This window comes from Momordica charantia, assembly GCF_013281855.1.
Source record: "Momordica charantia cultivar OHB3-1 chromosome 8 unlocalized genomic scaffold, Mcharantia_2.0 BLBB01000008.1, whole genome shotgun sequence".
NCBI classification, from domain to species: domain Eukaryota; kingdom Viridiplantae; phylum Streptophyta; class Magnoliopsida; order Cucurbitales; family Cucurbitaceae; genus Momordica; species Momordica charantia.
The window spans coordinates 22,244,935-22,268,529 of NW_028275166.1; positions in this window are offsets into that span (position 1 = coordinate 22,244,935).

Consider the following 23,595-nt stretch of genomic DNA (forward strand, 5'->3'; position numbering starts at 1 on the left):
AAGCCGAACCACGAAACTAGGATTCCAAACTTCTTGGTTCTCTAGCCTCGCATTGACTGACTGCAATTCCTCCTGATATTAGCTTAGCGAACTCTCAGAAACCTTCAGCCGTCCAAGCACGATAGCATGCTCTGCTTGCAATACCTCCAAAGGGGCCTCAACTCCCATCCCAAAGAATTCAACGTTGTGCTCTTAGCCTCTCAAGCCTTGTTAATGTCAGACTCAGCCAGAGCACGTCCTTCTACTCCAGCTAGCCTCTCCTTAACCTTAGAAAGTTGAGACTCAAGCTCGGAAACCATGGTACCACGAGACGCTGCCTCAGCCCGGGTTGCCACCAGATCGTTCTCAAGAGCACCAACGCGGGATTTGGCAGCGACGACTCGTTGTTGGGTACGATCCAGGTCAAATTTTAGGGAAGTTACTCTCTCTTTAACCTTCGATGCATTCTGTCGGGTTGTCAAGCTCTCTACCCAAAGTTGCTCTGCCTTTACGTGCGACATGACGGGTAGGCCAACCCCTTCGTTTGATCATGAAGACGCTGGAGCTCTACTTGCCTTTCTTGATTCCACAGCCTTTAAGCCGTCAGCTCATCCTGGAAGTCCAGCGACAATGCATGGAAACGCCTAGCCAACTAAAAAAGAGACAACGCAAGAAGGGCGTCGATCCTAAGGTAAGGAAAAGGACAAAAGAGGTGAAGGGAAGCAAGACTCATCGTGACAACCTTAAAGGCCCCATTGAGACATCTAGCACACATGTTGTAATCACTCAGGATCTGCCCATGGCAAAAGAGGCCCCTCGCCATGACATTGACTGACTCCCTAATATCCCCCATAAACCGATAAGGATTGAGGGGGATGAAGTCGATGGAAAGGTTGAAGTAGAGATGAAAGGAGTCAACGTCTGGCCCCTTAGACCACGGAGATGAGGCGTCTAACTGAAGGGCTTCGACGTTGGCTCTTGTGGCACGAACAGTTAATGGACCAAAAGGATGATTGTTAAGGGGTTCAATCTCTATTGTCTGGCCACCCCTGTCTACGGTTTCCTGTCTCACACATCTTCCTTCAGTCGAACCCACGATGGCACTGAGAGCCAGGACGGGGGCACCCCTATGACCTACGTCGTTCACCCCCATTGTGAGTGGAGGATCAAGAAGAGTAGCGTCACCTGTGGCAGAAATGAGGTCGCCTCCTATAGGAGGAATAGTCAACGTCAATCTTTAGGGGGAGAGGAAATCGACTGTTGCAACACTTGTGGATGTTATGCTTCTTCTGCCGTGACATTCACCTAGGGAAGCTTGGCACGCCCGCAAAACAAGTCGTGCGACGAACTTCAAAAGGGTGGCCAAGCATGCTGAAATAAGACATGTATAGATTAAGCCACCATGAGAAAACGGACCTCCCACTCTTAAAAATGGGTGTGGTGCGAAGGCCTTACCAGTTGACGGGTCGACCTAGTCAGGGTAGCAATCACAACCTCAGACCGAACCAGCTGGGTCTCTAGCGAGATGGTAAAACGATAGCTTCTGATCAGTAATAATGGCTGAGGGAGTTCACTCAACAACAGTAAGCGCCTGAATCCTCTACAGTATCAATGTAGACTCAAGAGAAATGGGCAAAACCTTGCTCCGCAATGCTCAACAAAGCGAGATTGATGGCTTGAGATGTCGATGCATACCCACGAAGAAAAAAAATGAAATTAAGGAGAGAAATGAGGAACTTACCATTCTCCCCAAAATGGCTGAGGACGTGCCCACAGACTAGCTCACACGCCCTAGTGATGCAAACAAAGAACCATCGATCCTTCATTGCTTATTGGAGGTATAAGGTTTAAATATTTCCCGATGGTGGGAATTCAGACTATAGAATCCCGGAAAACCAACCATCGTCTTCAGCATCGTGAGCGCGGTCAGCAAGCCAAAAAAAGTTGTGCGACGAACTCCGAAACGGTGGCCAAGCATGCTCGAATAAGACATGCATAAATTAAGCCACCATGAGAAAACGGACCTCCAACTCTTAAAAATGGGTGTGGTGCAAAGGCCTTACTAGTTGACGGGTCGACCTAATCAGGGTAGCAATCACAGCCTCAGACCGAACCGGCTGGGTCTCTAGCGAGATGGTAAAATGATAGCTTCTCATCAGTAATAATGGATGAGGGAGTTCGCTCAACAATAGGAAGCACTTGAATCCTCTAGAATATCAATGTAGACTCAAGAGAAATGGGCAAAACCTTGCTCGGCAATGTTCAACAAAGCGAGATTGATGGCTTGAGATGCTGATGCGTACCCACGAAGACAAAAAATCAAATTAAGGAGAGAAATGAGGAACTTACCATTCTCCCCAAAATAGCTGAGGACGTGCCCACAGACTAGCTCACACGCCTTAGTGATGCCAACAAAGAACCATCGGTCCTTCATTGCTTATTGGAGGTATAAGGTTTAAATATTTCCTGATGGTGGGAATTCAGACTATAGAATCCCGGAAAACCAACCATCGTCTTCAGCATCGTGAGCGCGGTCAACAACCCTAGGGTCACCTGCTGCTCATCACTATACTCTGGCCAAATAATGGCCTGCATCATCATCATTCCCCTAGCATTGGGGGCAAGATGAGTCGACGCGACCCGAGTGAAAGACATAAAAGATTAGGTGAACAGCAGAAGTGGAAGCCTGGCCCAGTTACTGAACATCTGGGCGTAAAAAATTAACCACCTCGGTGGGGAAGAGTTGATCCTCTCATCCTCCACTAGCAAACGCATGAGAAGTAGTGAGGAACGTTGTAGGTAGATCAAATCTCCTTTAGGTCTTCCTCCGTTGAGAGGGCGGTTGCGATCGAAAGGAGCATTTATGCGATAAGCCATGGCTATTTCGAAACTCAAGAGATCCAAGCGAGATAGGGACAGAGGGAGGCGAAGTAAAAATTGTCACCCCAGAGCGAGATTTAAAACCCACTCAAGCGTTGTTCTGGATCACAACGGACACTCAAATTCACAATTACCTCCTTCATCGCTCTACTTGGCGCATGAGGGACGTGGCCGCCCTCGAACACTTTTAGACGTCCTGTTATCACGTTGCTTGACTAGTCTGGACCCCACGTACGAATTTGAAGAAGTTCTTTTCACCATGCAACCCGCACGCGCTTTGCTCCATTTCAATGTTTACGGACGTGGCCACCCTTAAAGAGGTACTTCGTCTCTGAAAGAGGGCTAACTCTTGACGAAGGAATCCGAACAGGACATGCATCAGATTTCAAGTGCGACAGCAAGGCGTGGGACCTCAGACGGTTAATATCGTACTCTGTGTGATGTACAAACGTGTCGCCATTATAGCTGTACAGGGGAAACGTCGAGAACAACTACCTGAAACCTACAGTCTGCCGAGGGACAGACCTGCTGGTCGAGGCACCACCCACTAACTGTCAGAAATGTTTGAAGGGGATGTGAATCCCGGAGCGGAAGCAGTAGAACGCGTTCTTGAATTTCTTTTGAAATTTAAAACACAAAAAAGTATAAAACAGGGAAAAATGTCAGATTTTACCTTTGAAGACTCTTCTTCGTGCAATCCCAATGAGACAATACCACTCGATCTTCCTCGCTATGTCTCTCAGTCGAGAATCCGGATTGTGAGATCCAATTGTAAGGTATTGAGAGAGTAAGAGAGTTGAGAGATCTTTTAGTCTTTTTCATCTCTTTAAGGTTAAACTCACTATTATATCTTATAGAGAGGGAAAATCCTAAGACCACTAAGATATCTTATCCTTTTGGATATAATATATCTTCTCCTGAATCTAGGGAAATCCCGAGACCATAAGGATATCTTATCCTTCTGGATATAAGATATCTTCTTCTTTTTAATTAGTAATAGCAAATTAATTAAATCAATTAACAATTAATTAATTGAATTAATTAGTTAAATTAATAATTGATAAATTTAATTAATAATGATTAATCTGATTAATAATTAATTAATTTAAATCCCAGTATTAATTAAATAAATAATTAACAACTCATTTTTTAACTTTTAATTAAATAGCATATATTTAATTAAAACTATATTTTTGAATCATATTCAAATGCATCTATCACCTATAGTTTTAATATGAATCAAATTCATATTAATTAGTTGAATCCTATTCAAATATTTCTCTAATTACAGTTTGATTATTGAATTTTTATTAAAAAATAAATTATATATATTTATATATTTGTATATATATATATATAATGTATTATAATATATATTATATACATTCCCTAATATATAATTTGAACATTTTAAATTATCTCAAAATCTTGATCATCATTTTACCCGTTGTGAGCTAGCAAGGGGGTATAATGGACTTGAGAAGCTCAACGATACAAGGTTGATTAAAGTCATTAACCAAATTAACCAACATTCGTTAACCACAGGTCACTGCACTAAAGACACATAGCTGCTCTCTTCTCACTGCATAATATTTTCGTTTCCACAGACGTACGATCATTAACGACAAGTCAATTCTTCTCAAGTGCATGTAACTTTAGCTAGGTCAAATTACCATTGTACCCCTGAGTTACATCTTGCTCTTTACATATCACTGCTTGTCTAATGAATGATTCGGTTATAGTCCAACCAATAACCGAAAGTCTTTCTCAGGCTAGTGAGAGGATGAGACCCTTTGTTCAAGTCCCGAAGCTAGCACTTAAGGGAACACTCATCTACTCCCTTAAAGTCGAGAAGGAGTGAATTCCATCTCGTGTAATTATGTTCCCAGCTCCCCACTCGATCTCGTCTCCAAAATGTTAGGAATGTTGAGTTGCCGACTCGGGCCACTTTCATCCATACAGATCAAAGGACCAGCTCTCATGGATAGGAGTTCATAACTCACTAAGGATTGAGAATGAGTTGCCTGGTCATCCTATGAAATATCAATCTGTTAGTCAACGGCATTACATCTAAAGATTGACTATTTCGCGGTCTGATCTTATACAAACTCATTGTATAAGATACCCTCACTCACATGTCTTCACATAAACGATCTAGATCGGGTCGTCTGTAATATTTACAAAGCAGGTTGTATCCATAATGTTGCCACCAGGATAAGATACCGAGCCTTATCCATATACTATAGACCCTTTGGGTTATTCCCGGGACATTATCCACATGTATATCGAGGGTATATCAAATATACACCCAATATATATACTATCCTGGTTCATAATAATAACCTTGGATGTTTAGTTTATTGGATTTGGATAATGCAATGCTGTAAATTCAAAAACAAATTGATTGAATAAGAAAAACAAAGCTTTATTGAATATAAATTTGTTTTTACATAATTACAAACTACGAGTTTAGGGCAACACAGTCAACAATGTCTGCCCATCTATCAGGGCCCCTACAGCTCGACGCGCCTTTGCATCCAAAACTGTCTTCCTTCCTCGTCAGTCACTTGTGCCTATAAAATGGAAGCACTCCTATCACAACCGGGTAAGTGAAGAACCTGTCGGTTAAACTTCAAGGTGTCTACTCATATTTTATTACTTCGATTACTGACTTAAGCGTCGGAGTGCATTAGGCGAGACGTCGCACCCGCGTCGAGTTTTCTGGTTGCAGACTCCTTTGCTCATCAGCAAACACTCTCATCTGAGGGACACGTGGACCTGTCCAAAATTCACCGTCGAAATATTTATTTTTAAAAAATAATAATATAACATTATAAAAATGCATTGTTGAGAAGTATGTTTAAGGCGCCGCATGGAACCTCGTATGCCAACACATGGAGGCCGACTAACTTGTAGAGAGGGCATGTAGAGTGCACCGATTCAATGTTGAGTGAAATGGAAAGGAAAGATTGAGCATACCATATACGAACGCTCAAATGCAATTATAGGTACGCTGAAAAACTCACCAAGCAGAGTGCCTAGCAAAGTGTCAGGTAAGGTACCCTAGACGCTGCTGCACCACTCTTAAATGACATGAAAGTGACGCAAAATATTTGGGAGAGGACTCCCACCTCCCTATGCCTCCTCTCTCTCTCCATATTTAAAACTCCACAAAGACCCTAATTGAGGTACAAAATAATTCCTATACAAACACTTATATCGATTCTTCAGACTCACACTCTCAGGTAGACTCTCGCTGAGATTCTTGTAATTTCATTGCTTGCTTCATACCCATAACGTAATTAAGCATTAGTACATTCGTAGAGCACCACACTAGTATTAAATTTTTGTGTGAAAGTGAACCTGAAGCTAGGAGATAAAACCTTACGTGACACTCATGTGGCACCTACATGGCAACCATCCAAAAATCGACTTCAAGATGCTTATTGAATTTATGCGATCTAGTGAAAGTTATAATTATATTGTTAATATATGTATGTGTAAAACTTTTATTAAAATTATAAGATAATCAAAATCTATTAGTTTTCAATAATTTATTGAACATTCGTCCCGAGCATGGCTCAAATGATTAAGACATTTATCTCTGACTATAAGGTCATAAGTTTGAACTCCCACTCCCACCCCCACAATGTTGTACTAAAAAAAAATAATAATTTATTGAACATTCATTTATTTATTATATTTTCAATAATTATTAAATATAATTGAATGATTAATCAAATCTGCAAAATGGGTATGATTAGTGTATAATAACATTAAAAAGTGTTGATTTTAGTTAATAATTCTTATCGTCATTGACGAAACAAAGATATTTCATGAATATGATTCCATTTAAAGTTTTAGGACTTTAAAATTAGAAAAAAAAAAAAGGAATATTACAGCACGAATAAAAATAGGAATCCGTACCTTATTTGGCAATAAATTGATTGTTATTTATTGTAATTAAAGTAATACTATAAATAATATTAAAATACATGAATCTAGAAAATGCACCGTTTTTTAGTACGTTACACAATTAGGAAAGTAATTTAAAGTTGATAAGCTTATATAATGGGTGGGCTTCAAGCCAACCATCCCATCAAAAATCAACCATTTACAAATTACAATAGAGAAATTGAAGATAATGGCAGAGAAATCAAATCTCAAGTTGGCTCTCATTGCTGTGATGATGTTGCTGCTTGTGTCTGCCTTTGGTAATTGAAATTCAGTTCCTTTTTCCTCTTTCTAATTTGTTTGCTTTAATGAAATCTCTTCAAAGTTTATAACTATAAATTGTTTATATATGTAAATAATTATGAAAGTATTATATTATATTATATTATATTGCAGTGGAGAGCATACCATTGGGATCAAAGGGAAGTCTTCTGACACAAATTCATTGCGACACCAAAGCTGATTGCAAAGATCCAAAGTGTGAATGTCAAGACTTCCATTTATGCTTTTGCAGGCCACCAAAAATACTCACCTTCAACTCTAACAACATCCAACCTCACCACCTTCAAGGATCAGAGGGTCTCAACAATTAATGTTAATTAAGATCAAAATTAAATCATGATGATTGCGATGTTGTGTATGTGAAAGAAATTCAAGAATAATGGATGAACAATACAGCTACATATATCACATTTGTTGTGTTTTTTATCTTTAAATGCGCCGGCTGCACTTGCAATTTCGAATGTAAACTGAGTTCTTTTCCTATTCCAAACCTTTTTTAGTTGTTTAGGAGATTAGACCAGTACTTACACACGTTTATGGAACTTGTTCTTGGCATTCAAGGATAATTAATGAGTAATTTGAACTTCAACTTTTGTTCAACGCGTAAGAGGTCCTATGTTTAAATTTTGTTTTATTACCTTATTTCTAACCTACTCCCTATTTTATCTTGATAAGATAAATTTTGTTTTATTACTTTATTTCTAACCTACTTCCTATTTTATCTTGATAAGATAGGTTTCTAACATTTTAAGGATTAGACTAGAAAAACTTAGGGTGATTATTTAGGCGGCCAAAAAACAAAGAGAAAAAAAACTAAATAATAGTAAATCAATCACTACACAAGCGATAAGGGCATTGGGCTCCGTACTCCTTGATAATTGAACACTAAGGAATCGTTAGAAGGGTTTCAAAATAAATTTAGGTCGGGATTAAATTGGAAATCATATTCAAATTGGAAATAAAACAAAATTCATATTCATAGAGAACTGGAAATCAATACAGATGATAATTTAAATTGGAAATGAAATCGAGAGAAAGAAAAATAAAGAAAAGGTTCAGAAAAATAAAGAAAATGTTATTCAATTTTCAAAGTATAGTTTAACGATAATTGACATATATGTCCAATCACAAGATTGTAGGTTCAAATTCCCTTCCTGACATGTGGTACTCAAAGCACTTCAGATGCAAAATTAACCTTTCTGGAAACTCAAATGTAGAAGTTCCCGTCTTTGCCTGCTCAAAATGCAGTGGACACACTTCAGCTCACTTTTCTCTATCTATGCTGGTAATTGTCTCATGTTTTTTAAATTACGTATTGATAAGCCATGTACAAAGATTGTTCAAATGTTCACTTGAATATTAAAAAACACGTGCGTTCGACATATAATTGTGTAGTTTTGATTTGTAGTAATATTTGCACATACATGTATCCTTTTGTTAATTTTGAGAGTACAGATTTGAAAAATGGTACCAATAACTTAGATGTGCATTAAGAAATGTAAAAATAAATAGATACAAAGAATAAAAATGTAAGATTTTGATATATCAAAAAAGAATTTATTTATAAACTATATTATTCTTCGTACAATTCAAAGGTAAATTATTATCATCGCCTATCGGGTTGATCCAAATTTTTGTTGTCTTCATCGAAATTCCTCGTGATATTGCGTAGTAGGCTTCCTGAGGAAATTAAAGCATTATAGTGGTATTGTTATTTATGTCTATAATATTAAGATATAAAATATAAATCATAAAATTTGTGAGAGCACAAATAAAAATTGAAAGTTTAATAACGTGTTCAATTTACCTACACTTTGATGTGAACATCAACTTGTTGCTAGAAGGTAGTTTCAAATGTGAGGTTCAAATGAAATCGGTATCCACGTTGACCTTAATTAAAGTTTATGGTATAAATATGAGAACCCAAAAAAAAACAATTAAAAAAAATTCAATAATAATATAATCTATATAGTTGATAAAACAATTAACAAAATAAAACCTGAAAGATTATTCTTGTTTGATAATTTGGCAACTTCGAAAATTCATACTAAACTAAATATTAAATTTATGTGAATTTTTTTTAAAAGAATGTTTGTTATTAAATGTTCTTTTTTAAATGTTGTTGTCATATCTAAAAAGTCAAATTTCAAAAATAAAATTTGTGTTGTCATAGAACAAAATAAAAAATCAAAAGTATTAAAAATAAAAAAATAAAAAAATTTATCGCCATCCCAAAAGTTTCAAAATATATATTATTTTTAAAAAGGGAAAACCTCCCTTTTACGCACAATATTAATTAAGTGCGGGGTAATAAAAAAAATATTTTAACCTAATAGAAAAATATTTATTATTTTAAGTTTATTTATTTTAATTTAAATTACATATATAAAAAAATATTTTAACCTAATAGAAAAATATTTATTATTTTAAGTTTATTTATTTTAAATTAAATTACATATATAAAATAGATCACAAAAAATTGTAACTATCTTTAAACATTTACCTTTTAATTGTAACTATCTTTAAACATTTACCTTTTTCTTTTCTTTTTGAAACATTGAAATATTTCTCCTTAACAAAACTAATTTATTACTTTAAATAGTTACTTTAGGAGGATTAATTTATTATTTTCAATTTAAAAATGAATTTTTAACCTTAATAATTAACATTGTTACCATATTTAAAGGTCAAATTTTCAAAACCTTTATTAGGATAATATTAAATTAATCAATTTTAATCATAAAATTGTATTAATTTTCTTCTATTAAACCCTTCAATATCTAAAACGTTCACAATCTTCCTTTACTATTAATTTTTTTAATAATGTCCACAATCTATTTTCGTCCTTCTAATTAAAAAAAAAAAGTTGGTGGTCCAAGTCACTTTACTTAGTTCATTATTATATTATTAAAATAAATTAAAACTAAGAATATCAATCAATCTATTTTTCAAAATCGGATGAATTTCTCTAATCAATCTTAATAAAAATGGTATTAATTTAAGGATAAAATGTTGGAATATGAAACTATCCTAGCATTTATTTCCACACCCACTATTCATTTCTTTATCATTTAATCTCATCTAAAATCATCACAAAAAAACTATAGCGGCATCTTTTTTATAAATATAATTATAACGAATTTAATCAACTACATGTAAAAGGACCAATCTGCCATCAAATTCATATTCAAAAGGATAAAAAATGAGGGGCAAAAACGGTAAAAAATGTTTCTCCCATCCTGCATTTTATATATGCTATAGATTATATGCATAAAGCACTCAATTGTGACATCAAAACTCCCTACACTAGCATGATTGGAGGAATTTGCCTAATCTTTCCTTACCTGTCATGGTGGATAATAAGGAAACTTTGGAGGCAATTATTTCCCTTCAAATCCTAAATAGGGGTGCCATAATTGACAAGATCCCGCAATTAATTGATGAATCTCCTCCAAAATCATTAAATGAGGTTGAAAATGTTACAACTTTGAAAAAAGTGTTTAGTGGACTAAAACTTGTTCATATTCTCAGTTCTTTGAAAGAAGAAGGAAAAAAAAAGAAAAAAAAAACTCCTTATGCTAGCATGAAATACATAGCTTTTTGCCCATGAAATCACCCCAAAACTTAGACTTTGCTTATCTTCAAGAAAGAAACAACATCAAGCTCAAGAGTTAACATGCAAAGTTCAAAAATAGATCAAACTTTACAGTATTCAAGTGATAAACCCATATGTTGTCTCAAAGGGGACTCCAAAAACCTTTTAAGCAGTATTCTGCACACTTCTTTTTTTTTTCAAAATGTTTACACAGGAAAGACTTGCAGACCAGTTATTAGCCTCGTAGTTAATTATGACACACTTTCTCGACCCTCAACCAGAATCACTTATAGAAATCTAATATATTGCCTGTGGGTTTCAAAATGTTACATTAGACGATGTAGTCACTACCACTAAGATTGCAAACACCACTCATAGCCTAATGCGAGAGGATTGTCTATAGTGGGACTCGGAAAAATAAAAATGCAATTTTTTTTCCTCTCGAGTTTCTTACTATTCTACTTTTTCTCCCCACTTATTTTGCTAACTTTTTCCCTTTCTTATTTTCTCTCCAGCAAAGCAAATGGTATTTTTTCTCTTACTTTTTTTTTAAATACCTTTTTTATCCTTTTTCTTTTTCGACTTGCTTTCACTTTTGTAAAAGACATTTTCTTTGCGAAAAATAAAAAATACTACTATCCCCAAATAATTAAGAGAGCACAGGGACCACATCAGGAAAAGATTTTGACACTGCAAAATTTTCAACAACTAGGACAATAACTTCTCGTAAAATGTATATAAAAAAGGGGGGTTTAGATTTAAAATCTAAAGCAAAAGGAAACAATTTTATCAAAAAAAAAAAAGGATAAATTACTTATGGCTGATCGTGGCAGTAGGAACTACAACTAATTCATATCCCTAGTAATCATCAACATGAGAAATAACACAAGAACCCTCCTAAAGTTGAAAAATTCAAGATTTGCGTGTTGAAAAATTGAAATATCTTTTGTTGCAATCACAAGAAAACTCACAAAAACAGAAATCTAAGTGCATATTTTATATTCTCGTGCATTTTGAAAGCATTCAGTTTATTTTCTAGACATATTCACAACGTAGAACCAAAAATCTAGCATGACTATCCTAATTAAGCAACTACCCTAACAAAGTAAAAATAGCAAAATTGCAAACAATGTAGGAACAAAATATGTTGTCAAAAAGGAAACAAGGGTCAGAAAACTCTGTGCTAATGACACCAAGATAAAGCACCTGCTGCTTTAGTTTGACAATTTGAATTTCGGTTCAATTTTTGTTCCTAAATGATAAATGAACTATCTCAATTATGCATGAGAATTCCCCTAGGTAAGGTGAACCCCCCACAACAATAACAAGAATAACCCACATAACAGGATGATGTACCAACCCCAAGAAAGCTAAACAGATTTGTGCTTGGACAAGTTGATCAAAGATCTAGAATAAAGGAGAACTTGTTCCTATATTCCAGATTTCAAATTCTCCACAACCTAATTGATCAAACTAGATTGAAAGTTCTAAATATGCATTCTAAATACAAGAATACAAAGAAAGCTTAAAGTTTGAGAGAGATTAAACTCAATCTGAAATTTTCATTCACCAAATGTTGTGTTTGAAAAGCAAATGTACATCCCTATTTATAGTAATTGAAAAGACACAATGAAAAGACACAACCCTTGGATGAAAAGACACAACCCTTGAAAAATACATAATAAATTAAATATGTGGATGAATCTGGATTTTTAGATTCATGAAGTTTCTTGGATGACAAGATGTCTTTTCAAGCTTGAAGGGATGCAACTCTTCACCAAGTGTGAACACCTTAGCTTGGAAATGACCATTCAACCCTTCTTGTAGCCTTTTAGCTCTAGCTCTTGTGATTGGATCTTGTGGCATAATGATTGGCTCATGATTGGGTTGACTTTGACCATAAGCTTCATTTGAGCTTATTTGAGCTTGCTCCTCTTGTAGGCTTTCCTCGTGCACTCCGTGATCATTCATTTCTATATCACTAAAATTTATTCAAATTAAGAAGTTTAATTAAAGAAGCCAAGATTGAAAATCAAAAGAACAAAGTAACTCAAATAAAGAATGCAAAAATTAAAGAAAAATTAACACACAAAATCGTTTAGTTTTAAAAAATAAGGTGAGGGTTAGCTGTAAGGAGTCTAATGTACGCTCAAGTTTGCACCCGGCGTGATATAGCTTTTATAGTGGGAATGTTAGGCAGATATCTGAACAACCCAGGTATGCAACACTGGCAAGCAGTCAAGAGGATTATGAGATATTTGCAAAGAACTAAAGATCACATGCTCACATATTAGAGATCAGATAATATAGAGATCTTTGGCTTCTCTGACTCTGATTTTGCTGGATGCCAAGATAGCAAGTGGTCCACGTCTGTTTATATCTACATGATGGCAAGAGGAGCCATTTCATGGAAAAGTGTCAAGGAGTCACTTATAGCCGCTTCAACAATGGCAGTAGAGTTTGTGGCGTGCTATGAGATGTCGAATCATGGAATATGGCTTAGGAATTTTGTCACAACACTTAAGATAATTGACAGTATTGAAAGACCATTGAAAATTTACTATGACAATGATTCAGCAGTGTTATATTCCAATCACAACAGGAGCTCGACAAAGGCAAAACTTATTGACATAAAGTATCTTGTTGTTAAGGAAAGAGTTCAAAATAATTTGATAGCTATAAAACACATAGGAACACATAACATGTTAGCATATCCTCTTACCAAAAGCTTAGTACCTAAGGCCCTTCATGATCATGTAGCCCGTATGGGTATCATTTCAGGTAGATAATGCCTTGGTTGAGTGGGAGTAATTTTACTTACAACTATGTTGTTCTATATTTTCTGCATAATAAAGATGATGGTTTATTGGAACTCATAATGAATGTGTGTATATATATATATATGTTAATTGAGTTGATCTCTATAAAGTACGATTAGGACCAGTTGAGAATAGACATGGACAGATCGCTATGAATGTAATTCTCATGCTGCTCTTCCATACTTGATCTATGTCATCAAGTATATTTGGTGTGGTGATCATTGAAGGTTGAGTTGCGCTTTCACATGTGACAAAAGCCAACTTGGTGCCACATTGGTATACAAGATGGACCAGATTGTAATTAAAAGAAGTTTGTTTTCTGAATAGTATTCGATTGTGCACTACAAGTTGAAACTTATATGATTTCTCGTAAAATCATGTTACCCAAGTGGAAGATTGTTGGAATTAATTAAATTAATTCATTAAATGGGTAACAATTTATGGTAAATTATATGTAGTGCTATTCATTGGTAACATAAGTGGTCTAGTTAGGGCCTATAAACCTTCTCTCTGTGGTGTGGCCCGCTGGGCAGATACCAACCCGTTAGTCCTACACAATTATGGGAAATCCTAGAATCAACTTATAAATACAGGTTTATGGTCCCCAATATACTATGCTTCTTTAGTCTCCTATTTCTCATAGAGAGTATTACCCATCTTTGGTCTAAGGTTGTATAGTTGAGGAAAACCCAAACCATGCAGATATTGCCACTCATGGATCTAGGTAATTCGTAGTTCTTTGACCTACTCCCATGCATAGATCCTATAATAAAGTTTTTGATTTCTAACACCTATCACAATGGTTTTCTATTATTAAAGGCTAAACGACATCTTTCTCTTTTTCTAATTATGCCTCCCTCTTTGTGACGATTCGCTTGTCATTTTTTGCCTTACATCTTGCTTATTTTCCTGAAAACTTCCATCTTGTACTTGGAAAATGAAATTATTAAAACGTTTAGGAAAAATGCTGAAAATAAATAAGCATGAAACTAATGTACAAAACTTCCCTCCTATAAATGTGACTTTAAAGAATGTTGGAGGCTTTCAACTTTCAACTCATTCCCTCGAGCTCATTTGATTTCTCTTCTGCTAATACCATGTCGTAGTTTCACTTCATCAAAGCTCAATATGCTTTAAGGCCCAATAGTTAGTGACTTACATGTATGAATCTGGTTTTGACAATTGGAATTGCAGTCGTCGCTTTTGCATTGAATCCTTCATTCGAACGTATCTCATCTTTTCATATTTCTTCCTCTATTTCATTCTTTCAATGTATGGCAAGCTCTCTATTTTTTATGTCTTGATTTTTCTTTGGAAAATGTCGAGGAAAGGCGAAAAGTTGTCCAATATCTGCAATGGGTGGGTTTGGGCCATCGCAACCTTTACTGCACTTTTCTTTTTACATACCTCTACCGGTTGCTTTAGTTCAATTTTTTTATTCTTTTTTACCTTGTTCTTGGAATTAAGAATAATTAATGAATAATACAGGTACTTGTTGTAATTTCTAGCAATGGGTAAATTATAGCGCAAGTATACACTAATTTTGTCAATTGTAGTACAAACAAGGTTGTCTCCACAGGGAATTTATGCCTACAGAAAATGGTTAATTGCTTTGAGCTACCAAGGAAAAAAAATAATAAAAGAAAACGAAGTTGGTTTATCAATATTGCTAGTAACTGGTAAAAATAACATGTAAATAAAGTAGTGAATGAGAGGACAAATAAACTTTTCCAGAATGCTTCCACCGAAGGATTCAACACAAGGACATTTAAATCTTTTTTTTTAAGGACTCGGGGAGAGGAAATCCACCTACTGAATTTAAGCGTCACCTACTGAAGAAAAACACATGAAACTCTTAGAACTCAGACCCTCACGGCTGTCTTCCGAGTTACCCAGCAAATGTTCTAACTCAACTTCCGTCATGGTTACAACAAGCATGACACCAATCTATAGGCGCCGCAGAGTGAACCCCATTCCAAGGTACTCACTACTCTGTTTCAGAAAGAACACAGAAGCTGCGACTAACAACACATAGGAGCTTTCCTAAGCTTTCTATGAGCTTGCACACTAAACCTATTGGCCAAACATGTTTAGAACGATGGAAAAATAAAACTCACTGCTATTAAATAAAAGTTCAAATGCATTCAACAGTAGCTCAACGTCTATTACAACAAGTTTCAACCCCTCCCCGAAGGAGGGGGGATTAGTTCATGATGAAACAGATATAATAAAATGCAAAGGTGGAAGAGGACTCCATTTCAGAAGGCATAAAGAGAAAACCCAGAAGCTTCCCCAGATGAACAGTGAAGACCTCCAGCCAAATCAATGTCTCTCTCTTGCCCGTTGTCAATGGAGAACCCACGTCTTTCTTCAGAGAATGTTTCCCTGAAAATGATGTCTCTTGTCAGGTCCATTCTCCTCTCCCTCTGTGCGGCTGGGGTCGCTTTTTCTTTTTGTACCGGGCCTTTAGCTTAGGGCACCAAATAACCTCACGCGGATGCTGTCTGGGTAATGTACGAACACTGTATGGACACGGTAACAGTGTGGGTGAAATCAAATTACTGCTCCAACCTCTACTCTATAGCTTCCTAAGCGTTAGCCTGCTTCCGACTTCAACCAGTTGCCCTTAGCCTTCTGCAGCAGCAATCTATTCCACTAATGCTTCACCTGCTCCAAATGCACCAAACTTTGTTTTCTCCACTAAACATCCACAATTTAGCATTCACTAAAAAATTTAATGAATCTACAAGAGTCTATGCATCGAAGGTTCCCTCTGGAATTTCTCACATTCTTGTGGCTTAATTAGCTTGTATCTCACATTCTTGGCACACCATTACCGTTAGCTTGGCCCATAAATTACTCCCTACTTGAGAGCTATCACACCCCTGAACTTGAAACCTTGATTGTCCTCAGGCAAGATTACACTGGCGCCCCAGAATTATGGCAATGCCTTCCTCTGTTATACCTGCTTCTTACTACAAGGGCTGACCTCTACTTTCGCACTAACTGCTCGCACATACTAAGCTTAGGAGCTAGCTCTAGCTAACAGCCTCCGGAAGAGAGTTTCTAGCTCAAGCTTCTCCCTAGCAAAGTTTCTTCCTCCGGCTCTAACATCATCCTAATTTCCTCCCCAAAAACATCGACTTGGCTAGAGCTGTACTTCTCAACTTCCCTTCCCTAGTCTACAACACTACCCTTTTATTACCAATCTAGCTTTTCAACTATGGGCTATTAGCCCTTCCTAACCTTGCAGCCTCTTCGAAGATATTTTTTCTTTTGAAAGCTGAATTACAAGGCCAGAAAGATTCATAGTTATACTTTACAAGCTTATCCTAAAAAAAAAACCAAGCGCATACAACATCACCCCTATACTTAGATGCAGCATTGTCCCTAATACGACTGACAACAAGGTATAGGATGCTCCCGCATACCCCCAAACTTAGAACTAAGAGAAATGCAGTTATAGGGGGCATTTTTCGCAAGTTATAAATATATAGTGTAAAGGGACAACAAAGAGGGTGTGAAATAGAAGGATTGACTCTAAGGTGATACTAGGGTAGCTAGTGACATTGGGTACGGAGCTATTGAAACATAACATCATGGCGGTCTCTGTTTAAGATTGGTACTCAGAGGATGCCGTTAGGGCCTTCGTACTAAAAACTAGGCTAAGACAGAACTTAAGCTAAGCACTCGTAAATGGAGGTTGCTAGCTCAGAGCAGACACAAAACCGCCTATGCCGAGATAGCAGCACTACTTAAGCTAGAGTAAGAAGCAGGACACAACAGAGATTGCACAACATAATTCAATTCATTTTTCTCTCAGGACAGATGACGGGGAATTGAAACTAACAATCTATCCTAGAACAAAAGAAAACAATAACGATAAGCAGGAAATAAAACTGAAGACAGGAAAGGACAGATTAACTATGACAATAAAAACATAACGTAAAAACTGAATATTAAAAGAGGAGTTAAAATCTTGATTTGCAAAGAGCAGTTGGTGTCAAATTGTTTTCGGAAAAAAGATAGTTGAGTCCCTAGCAAGTCAGAAGGAGCAGCTGCCGCTCCCATTCCCTTCAGAGCTCTCCAACTGGCTAGCATCTTCGGCAGTATTATTGGAGCTATGCTCCAACAATGATTCCAGTGTGCGATTCTGTGTGGATGGGCGTGGAACATTCGCGTGTGCGAGCTTGTCGAGCAGACCTTTCAGCTCCGCATCCTGGTAGCGAGCTGCAGCGTTAAAGCGGCAACCATGTCCTTCAATTCTCCAATCTCATTGGAGATGCGAGCTTGGTGAGCCATCATTTCATTGATGGCTCCTATAGGCAGAACACTTCTTGTCCTGGTCTCGTTAGTCATTAGCCTCTCCAACAGCGGCTTATCCAACACTCTTTTCTCTGTTATGACCTCTTCATCTTGGACCACCGGGGCGTTACCCAACTTGGAGATCAAGTTAGGGAAAAAAAAGTTTGCCTAGACGTTTGGTGGCACACTACGCTATCTGGTGGAAAATAAGCTGCCCCAAATCTAGCGGTTTGCCCTCCATCATACAAGCCAAAAAGAGCACCCTGTCCTTTGTGACGGATGAATCATGCATTGTGGGCAAGATGCGGCTCTTCAAGAAGTATAACCAGACATTGGCCTCAGGGGTGATGAAGTTGGATAGGAGGGAATTGGCGTCATGAGGAACAACACTCTAGGTTGCGCCAGGGTGCGCTATGACAGATAGAGGTGGTCTAGCAGCGGGGGCGATGGCTGCTCCAACATCTTATTCCCTTCAGCGTTGGGAATGGACGAGAGGTGAAATGCTTTGTTAATTCGCTCTGGTGTCGTGCGGTCCAGATTGCCTCGAATGACATTGGCATAAAACTCCTTGACTAGCCTTAGGATGATGGGACCTGGAGGTGCACAGAAATCTTCTAGCAAAGTAGGCATGGGGTTTAATTCGAAACCCTTTTCGAAGAAAAAGTCCTTCCTCAGCTTCTCGTATGCGTCCATCGTTGAATGGGATTGGAACTGCTTGAATGTGGCGTCATGAGGGCCGACCAGCTTAGGCTTTCGACGGCCAGAAGGAAGTGACTGCTCAGGCTCTGAAACATCAACCGGGCGCTTCCCTTTTGGGATAGCAGAGGGTTTGGCCGAAGTGGTTTTGGGCGCAGCAGCGGCAGATGACACATGCAAGGATTTCGTCGCAGCGGGTGAGTGGGTGGCTTTGGACTTCTTCACCGATGGTAGCGCAGCAGCTGATGTAGCGGGCCGCTTTGTGTTTCTTGTCCTCGATGGAGGTCCAGTTGGGGAAGGCTGTTTCTGGGCTGACTTGGAGGTTTTAGGTGGTGATGGGTCAGCTTCAGTGGTTACGGCGGAGGTGGGGTAGTGATGGGTGGTGGAACAACCTCCTCCTGCTCAACCTCCTTCTCAGAACCAGATGTCTAAGTCACGGCAGCCGGGTTTAGGGAGCGCGGCGATGGATAAGCTTCAACCTCTGCTGAATGCTTGACGCCATCCGCGAGGCTCTCAGATGAAGATTCTGACAAGGCAAGGACCATGCGAGGTTTTTTTATCGCCTTTGATTTGATCCTCGGCATTTTTGGATGGGAGGCAAGCAAAGCTTGGGGACTAATTTCACAGATGAAGCAGAGGGGAACTTTTAGGGCTTCGGGGAGAGAATGAAGGTGATAGTGGGATGAAGACGAGTGGTGGGAAGTTAAATAGCCTTTAACCAACACAATCTCCCACGGTCTTCTATTTAATGCCCATCATTTAAAATGAGATTTCAAAATCGAAATTTCAAAAGTCTACCTCCCTTCAAAATTTCAAATTCGGCCTCCTTTCACACTTGATACCGTGCTCAAGTCCCTGAAGCGTCATCTGTCCTTTGTAATCCATTCTTTCATTAAATCCTGCCTGCACGCTGCCGTATTTTCAATTAAATTCTCTACACTTTAAAAGCTTCTTGGATAATCGCACCTGCCAATAGAATCAAGATCTTTTTATTAATTTCAGATGCATTTAAAGAAAACCAACTGCACAATAAAAAAGGAATAAATAAATAAAGCAGATTAAAACTGGAGCTCATAAAATTAAAACAGATTTATCCAATGCTCCATTATTCGTGATTCATTATTTTCTCTATTATTTCGGGGCAAGCTGCCATGTTCCAGCATCCCTATTCATGATCTCGCCCCATAAGTGCTTCAGACGTTGCCCGTTCACCATGAATTCCCTCTCTATATTCAATTCCTTTACTGTGACTGCGCCATGGGGAAAAACTTTAACTATCTGGAATGGCCCTGACCATTTGGATTTTAATTTCCTCGGAAATAACTTCAGCCTAGAGTTGGACAAAAGAACTTGCTGACCCTCTTCAAATTTTCTTGGGTGGATCTGGGCATCATGCAATTTCTTCATTTTCTCTTTATAAATTTTCGCGTTTTCATATGCATCCCTTCTAAATTCTTCGAGTTCATGGAGTTGCAGCCTCCTCACTCCTCCTACTGCTGTGTAATCGAAGTTCAATTTCTTCAACGCCTAATATGCTTTATGCTCTAATTCCATGGGTAGATGGCAAGCTTTTCCATAGACCAAATTCTAGGAGAATGTTCCAAGGGGTGTTTTAAAAGTTGTCTTGTAAGCCAAAGTGCTTCATCTAGCTTAGATGACCAATCTTTCCGACTGACCTGCACTACCTTCTCTAGAATATTCTTCAGTTCCCTATTATATATTTCAGCCTGACCATTTGATTGTGGGTGGTAGGTCGTGGCAATCTTGTGCTTTACATTATATTTTGCTAGAAGATTGGTTACATCTTTATTCACGAAATGTGTATCTTCATCACTAATAAGGGCTCTTGGGGTACCAAAACGAGTGAAGATGTTCTTCAAAAGGAACTTAGTGACCACTTTTGCGTCACTTGTTGGGCATGAGATGGCTTCTACCCACTTGGATATGTAGTCTACAGCTACCATAATAAACAAGTGCCCATTGGATGGTGGAAACGGCCCCATGAAATCAATGCCCCACACGTCAAATAGTTGTTTTTCCAAAATATAGGTTAGTGGCATTTCAGACTTTTTGGAAATATTTCCTACACGCTGGCACTCATTACAACTTTTGACTAAGTTGTGGGCATCCTTGAAACTTGATGGTAAAAAATATCTACTTTATAGCACCTTAGCTGTTGTCCGCTGCCCATCAAGTGTCCTCGATAAGGGGATGAGTGACAATCTTGCAATACTTGGGATGCTTTGGCTTCAGTGACATGTCTCCTAATTATGTTATCCTGTCCCACCCTATATAAGTAAGGTTCATCCCAAAAGTAGAAGTTGCATTCATCGAAAAACGTCTTCATTTGCTTTCTTGTGCATCCTTCCGGCTTGATCCCACACGCTAGAAAATTCGCTATGTCTGTGAACCATGGTTCTTCTTCCTTTGCTTCTTTGTGGGTGACTTTCATGAGCTGCTCCCACAATCCGAGATAAATGGTCTGCTACCAGGTTTTCAGATCCCTTCTAGTCTCTAATTTCCAGATCAAACTCTTGCAAAAGAAGTATCCATCTGATCAGTCTTGGCTTGGCATCCTTCTTTGTAAGTAAGTACTTTAGCGCAGCGTGGTCCGTGTGTACTATGACCCTGACACCCATTAAATAAGATCTGAACTTTTCAAACGCAAAGACTACTATGAATAATTCCTTTTCAGTGGTTGTGTAGTTAATTTGCGGTTCCACGAGTGTCTTGCTAGAATAATAGATCGGATGAAGCGTCTTATCCTTCCTCTGGACTAACACAACACCAACCACGAAGTCACTTGCGTCGCACATCAGTTCGAATGGTAACTTTCAGTTAAGGGATTGAATTATGGGCGCATGTGTTAAAGCATGTTTCAGCGATGAGAAAGCCTACGCACATATAGAAGAAAAATTAAACACCCTGTCAATTTCTAATAATGCACAAAGGGGTTTAGCTATTTTAGAAAAGTCCTTCATGAACTGTCTATAGAATCCGACATGGCCTAGGAAGCTTTTGACTCCCTTTGCTGTTGTGGGCTGTGGTAATTGTTCAATTAATTCCACTTTTGCTTGATCATCTTCTAACTCGTTTCTTGACACTCTATGACCTAGCACAATTCCTTCTTGTACCATGAAATGGCATTTTTCCCAATTTAATACCAAGTTGGTCTCCTCACAACGTTTAAGTACTCTCTGCAGATCTCCTAAACAAGTGGTGAAATTTTCCCCGAATACTGAAAAGTCATCCATAAAGACTTCCACTACAGATTCAACCAGGTTAGAGAATATAGCCATTATGCATCTTTGAAAGCTGGCTGGGGCATTGCACAGTCCGAACGACATCCTCCTAAAAGCGAACGTTCCGTAAGGACAAGTGAATGTCGTTTTATGTTGATTTTGCGGCGCAATGGTTATCTGATTATACTCACTATAACTGTCAAGGAAGCAGTAATAGTCTTGACCAGCCAGTCTGTCTAACATTTGGTCAATAAAAGGCAGGGGGAAATGGCCTTTCTTCATGGCCTTGTTGAGCTTTTTATAGTCCATGCAAATCTTCCAACCAGTCACTGTCCTTGTAGGAATGAGCTCGTTCTTTGCGTTCTCTACCACTGTTATTCCCCCTTTCTTTAGTACACATTGAATCGGGCTAATCCATTCACTATCTGAGATAGGGTATACAATTCCAGCATCTAACCACTTGAGTATCCCTTTCTTTACCACTTCCTTCATTGTTGGGTTTAACCTTCTCTGATGCTCAACATAATTCTTGCAATTTTCCTTCAGGACAATCTTGTTCATGCAGTAGCTGGGGCTGATTCTTTTGATATCCGCTATGGTCCAGCCTATAGCTCTTCAGTGCTACTTTAGTACTACCAGCAACTCCTCCTCTTTGTTCTTAGGCAAATTGGTTGCGATAATTATTGCCAAGGTGTTGGCTGCTTCTAAGTACGCGTACTTAGGACGTTGTGGTAAAGCCTTCAATTCTAGTTCTGGCGGCTCTTCTACTGACGACTTCAATTGCTTCCAATTGACTTCTTCTAGCTTTAAGTCTTCGTGTGTCCTTGACCATGAATTTTTTATTTCTTTTCCTCCATCTATAGAAAACACTTCATAACAGAAATCTTCAGCTTTTTGCAACATGGCTTTCAGTTCCAAATTTTGATTCTCAAGCAGAAAGTCTGAACTTGCATTCTTTCTCTCAACTTCATCCAACACTCTGAGCGCAAAACACTCCTCAGCTTTTGCAGGGTATTTCATAGATTCGTACACCGAAAATTTTATCTCTTGGTCTTGTACCCCTCATAGTGACTTCCACTTTATGCACATCCACTAGAGCTTTTCTTGTTGCCAGAAATGATCTTCCCAGTAATCTCTAATGGTCCCTTGGTTATTTTGTTCTAATTGGGGTCGTTCCATAGGTTGAACAATCGGTACAGGTGGTGGTGGATCCATCTCTACAGGCGTCTTTTTTTTTCTCCTTTCAATTTATTTTACAGGTTTTCTCAATTTCAAGATCAAAAGGGACTAAAACTGCGTCTTTGTCCTTGCGCATACAAATCAGCTCCCTAAAAAAAAAACAAGTAAAGACACAAAAATTAAAAACAACTCTAAAGTAAGATTAAAAAAATTCTCCACAGTATCAAGTGAAACTAAATAATTGCCAATCCCCGGCAACGGTGCCAAAAACTTGTAGCTGAAAATGCTTAGCGCAAGTGTACGAGTCAAGTTTTAATAAAAGTGGTAAGTAATTACCGATATCGTCCACTGGATTGGGTTTCTAGTCACTCAACTACTACATATATTAATGTCCAATTTTATCTAGAGAAACAACCAAGAATTTCTTTTGACACACAAAAACCAAATAACAAAGCGAATAAAAAAAAACTCTAAAGAAAACTCTTATGGAGAACGGGTCCTAGTGAAGTGATTTCACCAACTGAACCTACAAGTGGACAAATGAAACATGCCGAGATTGAATATGCAATTAATCTATAAGTCAAGAAATCAAGAACATCACTGTCTCTCCCGAACACAATTAATTCTCCCACTTATTAAGAAACCAATATCTCTATCTAGTTTC